The sequence below is a fragment of the Epinephelus moara genome, chromosome 6 (genome assembly GCF_006386435.1).
Source record: "Epinephelus moara isolate mb chromosome 6, YSFRI_EMoa_1.0, whole genome shotgun sequence".
Lineage (NCBI taxonomy): Eukaryota > Metazoa > Chordata > Actinopteri > Perciformes > Serranidae > Epinephelus > Epinephelus moara.
In genome coordinates this window covers 14,924,241-14,939,671 of record NC_065511.1, presented here as the reverse complement: position 1 = coordinate 14,939,671, position 15,431 = coordinate 14,924,241, and the positions used below count along the sequence as shown (strand labels likewise).

General features: G+C 42.9%; 2 protein-coding genes across 3 annotated transcripts in view; one reads left to right on the top strand and one right to left on the bottom strand.

Moving 5' to 3' along the window:
• Nucleotides 1-15,431, bottom strand: part of tmem147 (transmembrane protein 147) — a 175,993-nt gene that overhangs the window by 154,854 nt on the left and 5,708 nt on the right. The gene's annotated exons all lie outside the window — the stretch shown is intronic.
• The window catches only part of zhx2a (zinc fingers and homeoboxes 2a), a 35,134-nt gene continuing 22,808 nt past the window's right edge, over nucleotides 3,106-15,431 (top strand). The window contains exon 1 of the mRNA XM_050047256.1: nucleotides 3,106-3,532. The gene's annotated coding sequence lies outside the window, so the exon portion shown is untranslated. The remainder of the gene's footprint in view (nucleotides 3,533-15,431) is intronic.

Genomic DNA, 15,431 nt, shown 5'->3' with positions numbered 1-15,431 from the left:
CGGAGCATACAGATGAGGAACTCCATGTGTTTGATGCTGAGCGGGCGAGAAGAGAGGCTGAATGCACAGAATGGGATTCGGTGCTACTGCTACCATCGTTGGGGAGATATATCATCAGGAGGAAAAGCGCCGCAGAGAGTGCATCACAAGGAGTGAAGTTGCGTCTTCTTTTCCTCGCAGATGACGGTTCGGGTTCATTCTCTCCTGTTGCGTGGTAAGTGTGGTCCATTCGCAAACTTTATAACTAAAAAAACTTTTCACTACTCTCTATCGACGAACTACTAACACTCTCTGCTGTTTCCTCCTCCTTCTTCCTTCCTTCCGCTGTCTTCGTTGGTTCATTTATACACGCGAAACGCGTTCTCTGGCTGGCTGGATTGTCCGCTCGGTCTGCCGTACATACATGGCGGCGCAAGATGGCGACCTCTCTAAAGTAAGGCCCTTGCTATATATATATATAAAAGCATAATTATAAGGCTACGAAAACCAAACGAATTTTATTTTATAGCGATCATACACTTGTATAAACATATTAATGGATAGAATATTCAGATTCAGATTCAGATTGACAATAAACCATGCCAAATATTACACACTGGCCCTTTAACCTCCACACAAGATTTCAATGCCAGGGCCCGAAGAGACGTGAAAACCTGAATCAACACCAAAATAAAATATTCTGGAGGTGAAACAGTCCTTCAGAGCAAGGTTACAGAAACATACTGCTCTTGAGCTTAACTATGCCCTGATGTTTTAGCATTTCCACTCATAATATTGTTGGACAGGCAATTTATCAGCCTTCCTTTTATGTTTATTTTCATCTAGCCGAGGGAATTTGTCTCCATGTTCTGGTCTGAGTGCAAGGAACAGTGTTGAAAATACTCAAGCAGAATATCAAAAACAGTATACTCAGTTTGACGTGTGGCTTCAGGAATAGCTACACCAATTTTGGTCAGTCACAAACTGAGCAAGCACTGCTGGATAGATAATGGATAAAATCATATAAAGACATGTTGTTGCCCTTGTACAAACAACTGTTTCTGGTGAACCTTTGTGGTGAACTATTCTTCATATTAAAAGTGATTTGTGGTTACACTTGGAATACGGATCCAGCTGACGCCACCATTTGAAATGAACCCAAAGCTCCCAGCAGCCAGAGATACCATGCTCTGCTAATAATAATTAAATACAAACGACATTGACATCGCAGAGCAGACGACTGTGCACTCAATTACAGTCAGGTTGGAACCGAATAAACCAGATTAGACTTAAGTAGATTAGCCTTTACACTGCACAAGTACAACATTTCATGCAACACACTCATACATTTAATCTGTATTACCTTAAGCATGTGTGATGTCTCAGTTATCTCTATCATCTCTGTGATCGGACCATCTCCCTAGACTGCTGTTAGACGTGGGGAAATCAATTAGGAAACTTCATTTTTGCCTGGATTCACCCGATGGCCAGTCTGGTTAAGTAATATGCCGAAGTAACACACCGCTGACTGACATAGACACAATATTGTGACACACGCAGAAGTAGGCTTTGCATAATAGCTTCAGTGGTGAATAACTGAGCATACCTCGGCCTCTGCAGCACTGAGCTCAACAATTATTTTTCAAAATCTGTCTTCAGGTCACCAACCGTATAGAAGCACAACACTAAATTACTGAAGAACCTCTTTAAGATAAAATAGTCACGAGTTGTGCTTTTGAATCCTTGCATCTCCACAAATAAAAAGCATTACAGTCTTGTCCCATTGCACCAAAATTCTGGTTTGCCACACATGATAATATCAAAATGATCCTTAAAATTAGACGTCCCATTCTGCCCATGCTTGTTAGTTCTGGGTGATCCTGTCCCTCTACAACCCTTGTCTACACCCCAGGCAGACTGAGTCCAGACAGCCCTTGTATTAGGTCGAAAAGTTATTGTAACAGAATCAAAGGCGATCACCTAACCGCCAGCCAGGGTGTAGTTCTCCCAACTGGGTACTGTGGCAGCGCAGTAACGCAGTAAGCCAACTTCCGGGCCAAACCTGGTCTGCCATAGGGTGCCGGGTGGCCTGCTGACCTTTCTTTACATCACAATGAAAATAAATAAATTCACACTGAGAATTATTTTCTTGTACTTTGAATGTAAATAAGGTGCTTCAAAAAGGCATCAAAGTACAGCTTGTTCATCAAAACAAAGTGGCAGGGAGAATCTCCTGGTCCCCCCGACAGAGGCTGGCTAATAAGTTAAGTTAATATATCATTTAATTTGATAATACAGTGTTTCAAAGAAAGATGAATCATAGGAATTTTAATGTTTATTCATTTTATCTGAAGAAATATTATTAGTGTTTGTTTAATAACTAGCCCCTGGCATCCTATCATGAAGCGAAAGTAGCCCCCGGGCATAACAAGTTGAGTGTTCCTGCCCGTAAGGCTAAAGAAAGACTGTGTCAACCAGAGACTTCAGCCCAAGTTCAGGCCTCATGTCAGCAAACCTCCATCCTACTTGAGTGTCCCTGAGCAAAATAATAATGCTGTAACTGAACCAGCACTCTGGCCTCGCTGAGAAAACACACTTCCCGCTTTATTAAAATAACACTTACTCTGTGGTAATATAATATTTTTCATTCTGCAGTCCAAATGTTGTATATGACCACCACTGCTCCATGAACAATGTGCTCCATGCATGAGCCAAGGTCAGGATCAGTTCTGAGGAGGAGCCAGTGGAGGTCACTGTTGCGTGTCAGCTCACTGAGCCGTCTGTGTCATTTCAGGGCAGTTTGTCTCACCAACACAAACTGTGAGTATCAGCTGACCCTAGACTAACCTTTGTGGATCCAGATGTGAGTGTGTTTTGCGTGTGTGTGTGTGTGTGTGTGTATGTGATGAAAGGCGGGGATGTGTGCAGTTTCATCACTGCAGAACAGAGCAGCTTCCACTTGAGAAAGCACTGCAGCAACTCCTCACCTCACATCACATGCACATGCATTCAGAGAGAAACGGGGGGAGAGGAAGAGGGGTGGGCGGGGTGACGGAGGGAGGGTGGGACTTTTGGGGTAACAAACGCCCCCTCTTTTATACTGTAATATTCAATTAGGTCGGAGCGGAGAGGCAGGCAGGCATCAGCACGGGGACAAGTTGACGGCAACAAGGCGCAGTTCATTCATTTTTACACCAGCAGGCATGCTTCATGGAGACACCAGCACTCCTGCCGCCGTCTGGACACACACTTGTCTCACTTTCCTCAGCCTCTTTCTGAACTTTTCACGGCAATAACACTATGGACCCGCTATGGACGGACACCGGCGCTCCGGTACGGCATGCAAATACGTACTCTGACGTCGGCGATCATGTGGCTTTTGGCGTAGATCCTCCTTGTGATCGCCAATTTTTTCTTTCCTGTCGCCTGTTGTCTGCTCGGGTTATTGGACCGCCGTGAGAGTGTTCAAAACACATTTGGCTCGTTTGTGTGTTCAGCAGTCGCTTTTGGATTGTACCGCACTACCTGAGCATCGCGCCAAAACGGTGGGCAGGTAAGAAATGGATAAACTCTTCCTCTGTTTTTCTCACGGCTCTCGCCACACGGCTCCCCCCTCCTCAAAAGTCCCTCAAGTTAAAACTGCATGTAGTTGTTTTTTGTGCCTGTCTCTTGGCTTGCGCTGCCTTTGCGTGGCTCCCAAACACCCACACGCCTCTGTATAAATATTTTAACTTGTCTAGCCGCATGAACTTTGCCTGCCCCTGCCGTTTACACCTGCGTGCTGAGACAATGTGTCCGACAAGTTGTTAATTGGACGTTTTCTCCCCCGTGTTTAAGTTTCACTTTGATACGTTGTGACCGCGGTAGGTGAAGGCAGAGAGGAGAAACATCGTGTCTACTTTTCCTCCTCCCCGTGTCGACATAACCAGCAAAACATGGCCGTCCTTTGCCGACATGTTGTTACGTCGATGGCGAGAGGGGGAACATTTGGGGAGAGTGTTTTTCTGCGCCCCACTGTCACATCTCGGGCTGGCCGGTGGAAACGGCCGCGAAACTGCGCACCGCCGCCGGTGGAGCCGCTCGCATTCAGCCGTGCTGAGGTTTCACTGCAACTTTTGGAGTCCGACGTTGTTTATAGACTTTGATTTGTGCGACTCTTGTGATGTAGGCGTAACGTCCCCCTGGTGATGCCTCCTCCCCTCCGAGACCACAGCTCTCACACTGCATGCAGACACACAGACACGGTGCTGTAGCATAGGGGTTGACTTATATCCTGCCAGTGCAGTGGGCCTGCAACTGCTGTGAAAAGTCAGGCGTGGTTCTTTATATTCACAATATCAACTTTGGTAATGAACCCAGCGCCCCGGACTGTAGGCAGTGTGTGTGCCGCACTCCTCTGGAGTCAACACACTCTGCTTCAACCAGAGGAAAATGTGTCCTCAGTGCACCCAGTTAAACCCTGTCTAGGCATAGCTGCAGTTTGATTTATTTTATAGTGCTGTATCCTTCATATTGTCCTGCACTGCATGAGACAGCATTAGTGACTGAGGAGAAATATGAGCAGAGACAGATTGAGGATCATAGCATATGCCATGATTATAAACACGTGTACAGTGGAGCTGTAAGTGCCATAGGTCAAATGGGGAAATTCTGCTTGCTCTTAAAGGGCAATGCATACTTTTCTAGTTTATTCCAGCATAACAGTAATTTTCATTTCATGTCCTATAGGTTTATTACTGGGAGACAACGCCGCAAAGTTTCTTCAAAGTCACTGTAAACTCACTAACTTCCCAACAAGTAATGAGTTGCGTGTAAGACATAAGTGAACTCTGTTCAAGCCTTACATAATTTGTCTTTTCGCTTTTGGGGGATATGACAGAATTTGGGCAGCAGTACTCAACACTACCAAGAGACAATATTCAAGATTGGCATTGTACGGACACTGCCCATATTATGCGTCTTGGATATCGGCCATGACTTGACTCATCTGCATTTAATACAGTGTATTTGCAATATTATTTTGAAATTAATTCAGTTTCCTCTATTTGTTACATTCGTTTACTCACAGAAGGCTGCCGACACAGTTCTTGGTGACACCGCAATCCCTGTTCTCACACTACATTACAGTTCCCTTCAGCGAGCTTTATTAATTTAAGATTTTGGATAAAAGACGTATTGGTACATGCCTTAAAATGAGGTGGTGCAAGAGGAAAAGTTGTATCTCTACAAACTACCATACGTCTAGCATTTATGGGCCAGTAATTGTGTTTTATTCTGTATTCTGCCTGTACATAATATGGGTTTATTTTAGTCCATAAGTATTGGGGATGATGACGATAAAAATGAAATTGATGAGCAAGTAAAAAGACAGTTCCAGGAACAGAGACGCTCTGGCTCCCTTTTCCATTTACAATTAAATATTGACTCTGACAGCACGTAGGTTTGGTTGAAATAGCATTTCATATCTTACATATTGCCTGCTGTGATCAACAGTCCCTGACACAGATTCACAATGCTATAATTCAGTGCACCTGTTGACAAGTATACAGTCTCAGACCTCTGACAGGTCAACACACTCAGTCCCTACAGGTGGCCCAATTAATTGAAAAGCATTTAGTGTCTGTTATGGATGCTGCTTTTCTGAGTAAAGCTGTCACCCAGTCTGCACTTGCATTCTTACTGCGAGTCTGATGAAACATCTTGTTCATTAGACGACATTCCCCTCATACTGGGATGACCTACTATGTTGTATTTCTAAACATTCCTTGATCAGCAGCCCAACGGAGCTCAATCCGTAAAAGATGTAAGTGGTTTTGATCACAGCGCAGTTAGCCCCCCCGTCATACCCGTTACCAGCAATTCCTCTGGGTATAAACTTGGCTTCGCTCACTAAGCCATGCACTCTTGCTCTTTCCATGTGAGTAGTAATGTGGCTCATGTTTGTTCTTCACATGGTTTCCACGTGTGATCTGCCAAATCACAGATAATGTTATATAATTCACAATGACAACTGGCTCGTTTTTATTGGTGGCTGAAAAATCAAAGGGTTTCTGTTGATAAAAGTGAACCGACACATTTTAAATTACACACAGTTGCTCAGCGTATTGTGTAGCCAAGCTTTTTTTTGCAGAACAACGTGGGGAATTCAGCCAAAACTAGGCATTTAAGGTGAATTATGAATGATTTTCTTGCTTGCCCAGACAAATTGACTGTTACCAAATCAGTGTACTAGAATGAAGTGGTGAATATAAAGGCTGACAATTAAAAATCCCTGTTTTTGTCCAGTGTTGGGCATAAAGGACATCACTGAATTGTTTTTTGATGGTGCAAGATTAAGGCTGTTGTTAAATATTTTTGGGGGGAAATTGTTATTCTCAGTATTGCACAGGGGATTAGAGAAATGCACAGATGTCACTACCTTGTTGTCCATAACCTCAGTGATTGTCCCATCATCACTACGCTGTGACAGCAGTAAAGAGAGACAGAGAGCGTTTTAGTAAGGAGGGATTTTCTGAGCAGCCTAAAATCATTTGGTTTGTTTACAGTAAGGAGTTTGGCAGCTATTATATTTCAAGTGAAACGGCATAAAAAATAAATCTACTCTCACTGAATCGCCTCTTCTTCCAGTCTTGCTCAACCATGCAGTGTTTCTCAGTGTACTGTGACCTCTTAGAATGTCACAGCCAAAACATCCAGCTGTGAGGTGATCTGCTCCGTTTGTTCCTAGAGGCGTTTATTCGTTTACTGTAGTCAGATGGTGGAAAATGAACAAGACTCAGTCTGTTACATTCATTTAAATAGAAACCATTGGTGTGGTCTGACAGCGAAGAGAGTGCACCACAGTCAAATATCATTTGTATAAATGACGTGTGAGATCTGATTGTTGGCGGTCGTCTTGCCTCCAGATGTTGCATGTGTCAATCATGGCAGCAATTGAAATTGTCTGACGCATTGTCTCACTGCTAACGGGAACTAACCTGGAGCAGGAGATTGACAGCAAAACAATGAGAAAGTATGTTTGTTTTTGATAAATTAAAGGGGGCAGGTAGCTCTGTTTAAATACTGCTGTCCTTTACTTGCAGTCAACTTCAAAGTCAATATGTGTCTAGAAATCAAACAATTTGCTGTAGTGTAGTAAAATTACTTTGATTATTCTAATTATTCATGCAAAGTGTCATATATAGCCTAAGTGATGATAGCTGTGTACTTTCCCAATTATAGTGATAATGACAAACTGCTGGTAAGTCGCATTTGACAGTTAAAGCTGAAGATATTAAATATCATCTAAATTGATCCTGTTGACAGCCGTCAGTCTTGCCATGAGCTGCTGAGCTAATGTTATGTTAGCTTAAGTTACAGTTTCAAAGACTGACAAGACAAGCTGCTGCTCCGTACTAAATGTCCAAAGATCTCAATCAAAGTAGGGATGTTCCTAAGGACTAATTTCACTGACATTTAAACGGAAGTTTAAAATTAGACTAGTCGACTAGTGTAAAAGTAAGAAAACAACTTAATCTATTCAGTTAAACATTTTCCGAAGAAATATTTCATATATTTTTAGAGCCATTTAAAATCGTAAATCACATCTTTCAATAACAGCTATAGTGCGTAACTTCTGTCGCCTCCCAGCGGATAATGCGTTATTACAACTAATAAGCCGGCGGCACTTCCATGTACACAGAGTAACACTCACCGGTCGCCACACACCGTATACACAGAGTAACACTCAACAGTCGCCACACACCGTGTACACAGAGCAACAGTCGCCACACACCGTGTACACAGAGCAACACTCGCTTCACACCGTGTACACAATGCTACACAACACGGTGAACACCAGGCTGCTAACATTACATTACATTCATAGCACCATTTCCAAGAAAATAAGTACTAGGTCCAGTACATGTAACAGCAACACATACTACTCATAATATAATTATAAACGAAGTCACTTACTTATCCAACAGCAGCAAGGCAACATCCGTGTCTGCCCTCAGCCCAATTTCTTCCTTCAGGGCTCTCCACCGAGGAAAAGCGACGCCAATACAAATCCTTGTTTGCCTTCTCCGTCGGTCACTTTCCTTCTTTGCTAATAGACCTTCAGCCAAACGTCCAGGCTTTTTTCTTTCTACCATACGTAATGACCATTGCAAATTATATGACAACTCACTGAATATAAGTTAATAAATAACATTTATTGAAAACAGTATTCTTTAGGGCAATAAATCCTTTGGAAATGTGCCTGATTATTACAACCACATTTTCATTTGGTGAATGCAGTCGCATAAAATAATAATCATTTTAATTATAAGTTGTACTAGTATTTTTGGTGCCAACAACCAAGGGAAGCAACGTCTAGTCAACTAGTCTACTAATCATGCACATCCCCACATTAAAGTGATTGAAATGTTAATGTGATTTACAGCTGAAGGATTCCAATTATTGTCTTTCATCAGCTAGCATTAGCAGTAGAACACTGACCAACAACTAGCTCCATAATGACATGCTGCTAACGCTATTCTAACCATTGTTTGTAGCAGCTAAAAACAAGTGCAGGTGTACATGTTTACAATGCAGCTTTCCCTGGTCCCTTTCCCTGGTTTCCCTAGTAGCAGCCAGTAGTACATTTTATAGTTTTCATAACTCACAAAATAAGTGTTACAGGTTGTTAAATCTAAAGAATCTAAGGCATGCTAATGACATTGATCCTGCCATTGATTTATATAGGGACAGTTTGGCACAAAGAGGTTTTAACAACAGGACATTTTATGTTTTAAAGGGATCATAGTTTAAGTGGCACACCCTTGCTCAAACTGGCTGCTGATAATGGGTTTGTGGTTGATTTTATAGGAGTATATTACAGTGAACTATATTTCCTGTTTTGTTCTTTCACTACTTGTTTAGGCTTTGCTGACCAAAGTACCATATGCTGCATGTGAGACTAAATGTACTGGTCCTGTATTTTTGTGTTTGTCTTTAGATCAGACCTCTTTCTTACATGATGTGCGGTTGTTATTTTTAGTGCCAGCTGACCTGCGGTGGGTTTCAACACGTTTTTGTTTTTCACATTCATCAGGAACATCTAGCATTTCCTGCCCGCACATCACACTTCCATGTCTAATTCCGAGCCATATAATAGCTGTCCATTCTCTTGGTGGAACACTGGAGTGAGTCATCACGGGTTGGAGGACGGAGGGTTGTTGTCATCACGGCCTGTCGTGCTCAGCTTGGCTCTGTGATGACATCACCAACATCTACGCTGTGCTTTTGTTCCAGTGTTTTCGGCTCAGGTCCTCTCTCCGCTGTGCCTCCGCCGGCTCCTCAGACGTGTTGTTAGGTGACTAAGGCAACCACAGAGATGAGCTCATCACCTGTAGGTGGGGCTGAGCGGGAGCGTGATGGAGGGAAGGAGACAATTAGAGAGGCAGAGCTGAGGGGTTACGTAGGGACAGGAGGAGAGGGAGCGTGAAATCAACACTGTATGAGAGACTGTGTGTGATGTCTGAGAGAGACAGAGTGATACAGAGGAAGAGACAATTGAGTGACACCGCATGAGGGTGACAAGGGAGGAAGACAGAAGTGAGAAGCCGGTTGAGACTAAAGACCTGACCTGTAAAAGCAATTTTCCATGTTGGTGTCATGTCAGTTTCTGGTGTAAAAGGCTTTGATTTGCTAGCTCATGTCATAGCTGGATTCCTGGAAATATTCAGCTGCAGCATTAGCAGAAACCAAAGCAGCAACATTTCTAGGTAAAGCACACAAAAGGTCACAATGCTCCTACATATGATGGTTTTGTGTGTGCACTAAGGCAGTCCCCTGCTCTGGTGCTCTGCTGGAGACAACGTTGCCCGTCTGTGCCCATGCAATTCTTAACAGAAAACTGCAGTAGAATATAAAGAATTTAAGTTACACCTGTGGTCCGAAATCCAACCGAACTAGAGGTGTCGCAAAGAAAACTGGCAACACCGAGAGCCAGAGTGACAAAGAAAAGAAAGACGACACGAGAGACAGGATGTCTAAGTGGTGTGAATGAGAAATAAGAGACAGTCTAGCAGTGAGAGACTGCAAGATAAATGTGTGTGTGGGAGAAAGAGCAGGTACACCGGACCCCACCATTAGTATCCGCAGTCGGTCATTTCATAAGCGGTGTGTTTTATTAAAGACCTGCTTCATTGCTGCATTGATTATTATTTAAGTCTGTGGGTGCAAAGCAGTTTGTACAGCGGTGTGCTTCTACACGTGTAAACATGTATTAAATTCCCCTGTGTATATATCACCCAGCAGTCTTTGCCACTGCAGTCTTTTAAAACTCGAAAATGCATCTGACTGTGGTTGACAAATTAAACCCTCAAAAATTAAATTCTGAACCTAACCACCACTCCATGCAACTGTCAAAAAAGTTCACACCCTTGCACACAGTTGGTGTCTGTATGTCATGTATGTCGTTCATGCCCGTGTGAGCATGTGTGTGGACTGTGGAGTAGCTCCCCGTCTCCCATCCGACTGTGTCCTCCAAAATTCAAGTTTGGAAAAAAAGAGACAGAGTGGGGGGAGAGGAGAAAGGGAGAGCTTACTAAAAGGCCTTCTGCACTGCACCACGTCAGCCGCTGGCAGAGCACAGGCACACCCCTCCTGCCAGCGTGAGCCCAATGAGGAGAGGCTGGAGACAATTCCCAAGCCACACCCACTGCAGGGAAGGCAGAGATTGACAGGTTGGAAATCTGGCAGCACAGGAGCACTAAATGCTCGCTGAGACTCTTATAAACAAAACAAAGGACTCCAAAGTCTCCAGGCTTCCACATTTGGACTCGAGACAGAAATATTCCCCCTCTCATGCGTGCGCACACAGGCAAAGGATGCATTGTGTACGTTAATATTCATAATTAACCTATACATTACATCATGTTGCATTTGCGGTGATTACACTCTATTTACCATCGGAGTGAAGTTATCTAGATCCCCTTCTACATCCCTTGTCATTGTTGACCTAATTTGGAGGCTGCTGGTTGGGTGCAAGATGACCCTTGCCCTACTCTACGTGTGTGCTAGTGCATTCACTGTAACTAAACCCTGCCCAAAACAAAAAAATTAAAAACAAATTCAATAGCATTTTTAGCAGTGGTTTAAGCTCTTAAAAGTTGACATTGTGGAGAACAAGGTTTCCGTGGGAGAGTAATGTGGTGTTATCAGTGTGACTAGCTGTCTGTGCATAAGGCCATTAGGGAGAGTGAAAGAGAGGAGCATAGAGCTGGACAGGGGGAGCACAAAAAGGACAGCAAAATCAAGTCAAGGGGGCCCATTATCATGGAAGCTAAATAAAACTGTTTGAGAGGGATGGTTAACCCATGTATTATTCTGTTTGCTGTAATGAAACTCTGCCCTGCACCCCATCTGCTTTTCATTTCCACTCGCAGCCGTAGGATCAAGTGAATGCTCGCTGACGCGTTGGCCTTCGTCATTGGGGTCACTTTGTGAGTTTATATGGGGTTGCAGCAACAAACTGAATTGAGAGAGCTTTACATGTTCCGTGACAGCGTGTGCGTTGGATACATATCAGTTCCTGATGTTCAGCAGGCAGCAAAATCTGAGCCATAATTTGACTCTCATGTTTGCTAAAAACGTAGTTACATTGCTTATTCCGAGTCTTTTGTCTGAGTTAGATTTTGAAATCCATTCAGATGATGATGTACTTCCTGATGTTTTACGTGTGCACTGGCTTCCACAAGATCGTTCTGACATACTAATAACGTAAACTACTTGTTGTCGTGTACAGACTACATGGTGTAAACCTTACCGCCGTGCAGAAAAAGTGAAGTTGAGCTGGATTTTCAACATCGCTGCTGTGGTGACACTGATTGACCTCTGCTGGGTTTCTGCTTCTGGATACCAGCACACACTCACGCATGCTTTCTGTTGGTTACAGTGTTACCATAGTAACACAACCATCAGCAGCAGAGTGGGTGACACTTGGATATTTTTATAGCTTGCCCTTTGTGTGTGTGACGGTGCTCCTGTGTGTGTTCAGTGAGGAGACAGGTCTGCCAATGTGAGACTAGTGTCTGTGTTCAATGTTACGTGGACCAGAATAAACGGAAGACTGGATTTTTGATCCTGTGCACTTCAGTCTGCTGGACAGTATCTCCATCATGCTGTATATAGGCCACTGTGTTTCTTACAGTGGTTGTAGATTAAATAAGGTCACAGCAGTGATGATGACCAGTCTGACTTTCTGGTACTTCAAAGAGAAAGTGTGGCGGCTGGTCACAAAAGCTGATGTGTGTGTGTGTGATATTGCAAAAGTAGCCCCTGCATCTTTAAGTAGATTAGATATAATACTGAAGAGGAAAAAGTGCTGATGTAAGAAAGTGAAAGTGTGCAATATACACAATCTACAGGAAAAAATGCTGATGGGACCAAATGTAGTTAGAATTGAAAGAGCATGTAGTAGTGAAATCCGCTTTGTCACTGTGATACCAGCGTATATATGTCAGCCAGAAATTAACCAGGAGTTGCAGTTACTGAAGTTTTAAATTTAGAATCATTGCTGCCATTAGTTTCTCAACGGTAAAAAAAAAAAGTCCTGCTCAGTACATATCTTGGTCACAGATCCTTAAAAGGATAGTTCAGATTTTATAAAGTAGGATTCATTGTATAAGGCATTTATCCATAGTTAGTGTACTACCTACAGTAGATGGTGGTCAGCACGTCCCCAGTTTGGAGAAGCAGGCAGGAGTACTGTCGTAGAAACTAAGCAATGTATTGCTGTGGACAGGGTCAGTAGCAGAACGTATTTTAGCCACCTTGAAAAGTTCTGAATAAATAATCAATAACAGTTTAAGTTTACGCTACATTCCTTGCCGCAGACGGCTCTTTCCAATATAGGGAGGAGCTTCAGTCTCCCATCTACGCTCGCATCAAAGCCACTGGACTCCTTTGACAAAAACAGTGATTTTACCTTGCTGTACAGTGAACACAGGAGCTGCTGGTGTGTCGCTGCCTCAATCACTTTGTTTGTGTTGTTGTGGGACTTTGGTGAATCCAAACTAACGCTTTTAAACGTCATAGTCAAACAATGACATAACTAACTTACAGAGGCAGCAACTCCTGTGTGTTCAGTGATGTTAAATTACTGTTTTTCTCAATGGAGTCTGGATTTGAAGAGAGTGATGTAACAGCCTCAGTTTCCCTTCATAAATCGCTGTCTGACAGTAAGGTAAAGCCATGAAAATATTCTGAATATAGTGTTTTCTTGAACTGATGCTGTTTTTTTGTTTGGGTTGGAATTTTTTAGGTGGCTAAAATATGTTTTGCTGCTTACCCCTCCACAGCAGTACATTGCTTACCTTCGTGGTAGTACTCCTGCCTGCTTCTCCGAACTAGGGGCTTGCTGACTGACATCTATTGTATATGATACACTGACTGTGGATACGGATGTCATACAACCCTAGTTCAAAAAATCAGAACTATCCCTTTAATTATCTATATTTAATGGAGTAGTTTTCGGAAATACACTTCTGTACTTTAAGTTTTGTTCATGTTATGTATGAATGGAAAAATAATGAAAACCATCCTATATTCCATTAGCTTTTTTTCTTTACCACTCATTATCAGCATTGGCCTCAGAAATCCATTATAGGATGGGGTCCAGTGACAAAACAGAAATTACCATCATTTATCCACGTTTAGTCTTTATCCTAACCCAGCAAAAGTAGTGCTGCTCTGTTGCTATGCAGAACATACCAAGCACTCAAACACAGTGCAGCACTGCTTTGCTCTAGAGGAGCCGCGTGATGAGATTTAAATCAATTCTGCGACGGTCCGAAATTCTGCCTCTCCCACCCCTGCTGGGACACGTTGTATTAATGGTGGTGGTGGAAGTGGTGGTGGTGCTTCTCATCACCCACACAATTCAGACACACACACACACACACACACACACTGTCCTCCTCACTGCAGTGGCTGACTTGTGGACTAAGCAGTCAGGAGGGAAAACACACTCGAATCAGAGAGCGAGAGGGAGAGAGAAACACACCCCATACAGCAATGCCCAAAAAGCAGTGAGTGCATGCCCTCTGTGTAATATGGGTTTGTTACTTATGAAGTTAGGTGTGTGATAAAGCTACAAAGTTTAAGGTAATGGAACAGAAAAGTCAAGTCACTGTTGCAGTCAGTGTTTTCTGTGCTGCTTTCTTGTCTTGTTGTGCTTGTTATTGAAGAGCCTTGGTGTTACAGCTTGTTTGTACTTCATGCATGGCTTCAAGTGCAAGAGCTGCAAAGGTTACCATCCATATGCCTTTGTGTTTGTGTTGACTGCATGCCTGAGAACTCTGGCACTCAATTGGCTGCGTGTGTATTTCAGGCAGTGCATAGCCTTGCAAGAGACTCAAGTGCACCTGATCAGTCTGGCTGCATTATATAATTTTGTATTTGCTTTGTGTTGTATCAGCAGTGTGCACTTGTTGAATGGCATTTTTTCATGAAGCAGGGCTAGTCAAAACACTCTTTCTACTGCCACACCAAATTCCGCTCTCAGATTTAACACTTCAGAGTTTCTTTAAGTATTCATCAGTGTCTGAAATCCACATGAATGTTTTTCACATCGACATCAGTTGGATCCATCGCGCAGCATTTTTATATGTCTCTTTTAAAGTTGGTTTGTGTTGGAGTGGTGAAGAACATTTTATTAAAACAAAATGATGACCACTGTGTTAACTGCATGCACAATTAATCAGAGCACACAAGGCTAAATTAGGGTAAGATGGGGCAAAACGCCCCCCTTAAGAGCAAAGTCAATTTACTGTAAAATTAAAACATTTGGATATGAGTTCATCATGATGTTGCATAAACCAATACACTGTTGGGAGAAATAAATTGGTAGAGTAGCCAGTTTTGTTGTAATAGCACAAAAATTTAAATCTTATTAAGGGGCCCCTTATTGGGGCACCCCAGGGTCATCTCCAGCCATTTTCTAGCATTTACAAGGCTATTTTTTTAACAATGTCTGGCACAGTGCTAACTCCACACGAGGGCTACATCATCATTTTTAACTGAATATTCTCTGGTCCAGCTCAGCAGAAAAAAACACTGTAACACAAACTCCTTCATGTTAGTGTGTTCACCCCAGAGCCTGTTTGTTACCGGCACTGACAACATTATCTTCACTTCACCTGTTAAACTGACTTCAGCAGTTAAGATAAAAGACACTTGACTGTCCTGCTGTTATAAACGTACAGACCTGTGAATTAACCACGGACACTTGCCTTGCTCATGGACTCAAGGTGGTGTGACACTGTAGAATTAAAGGGAAATTTCGGTTTATTTCAACCCGTCTCCTATCGTCCTAAATTTGTTTCAAGTCACTAGTGACATAGAAATAATAGTTAGCATGTTAGCCGTTAGCCTAGATACAGCCGTAGCGTCAGACCTGTTAAAACGTAATTGAACGGGCATCC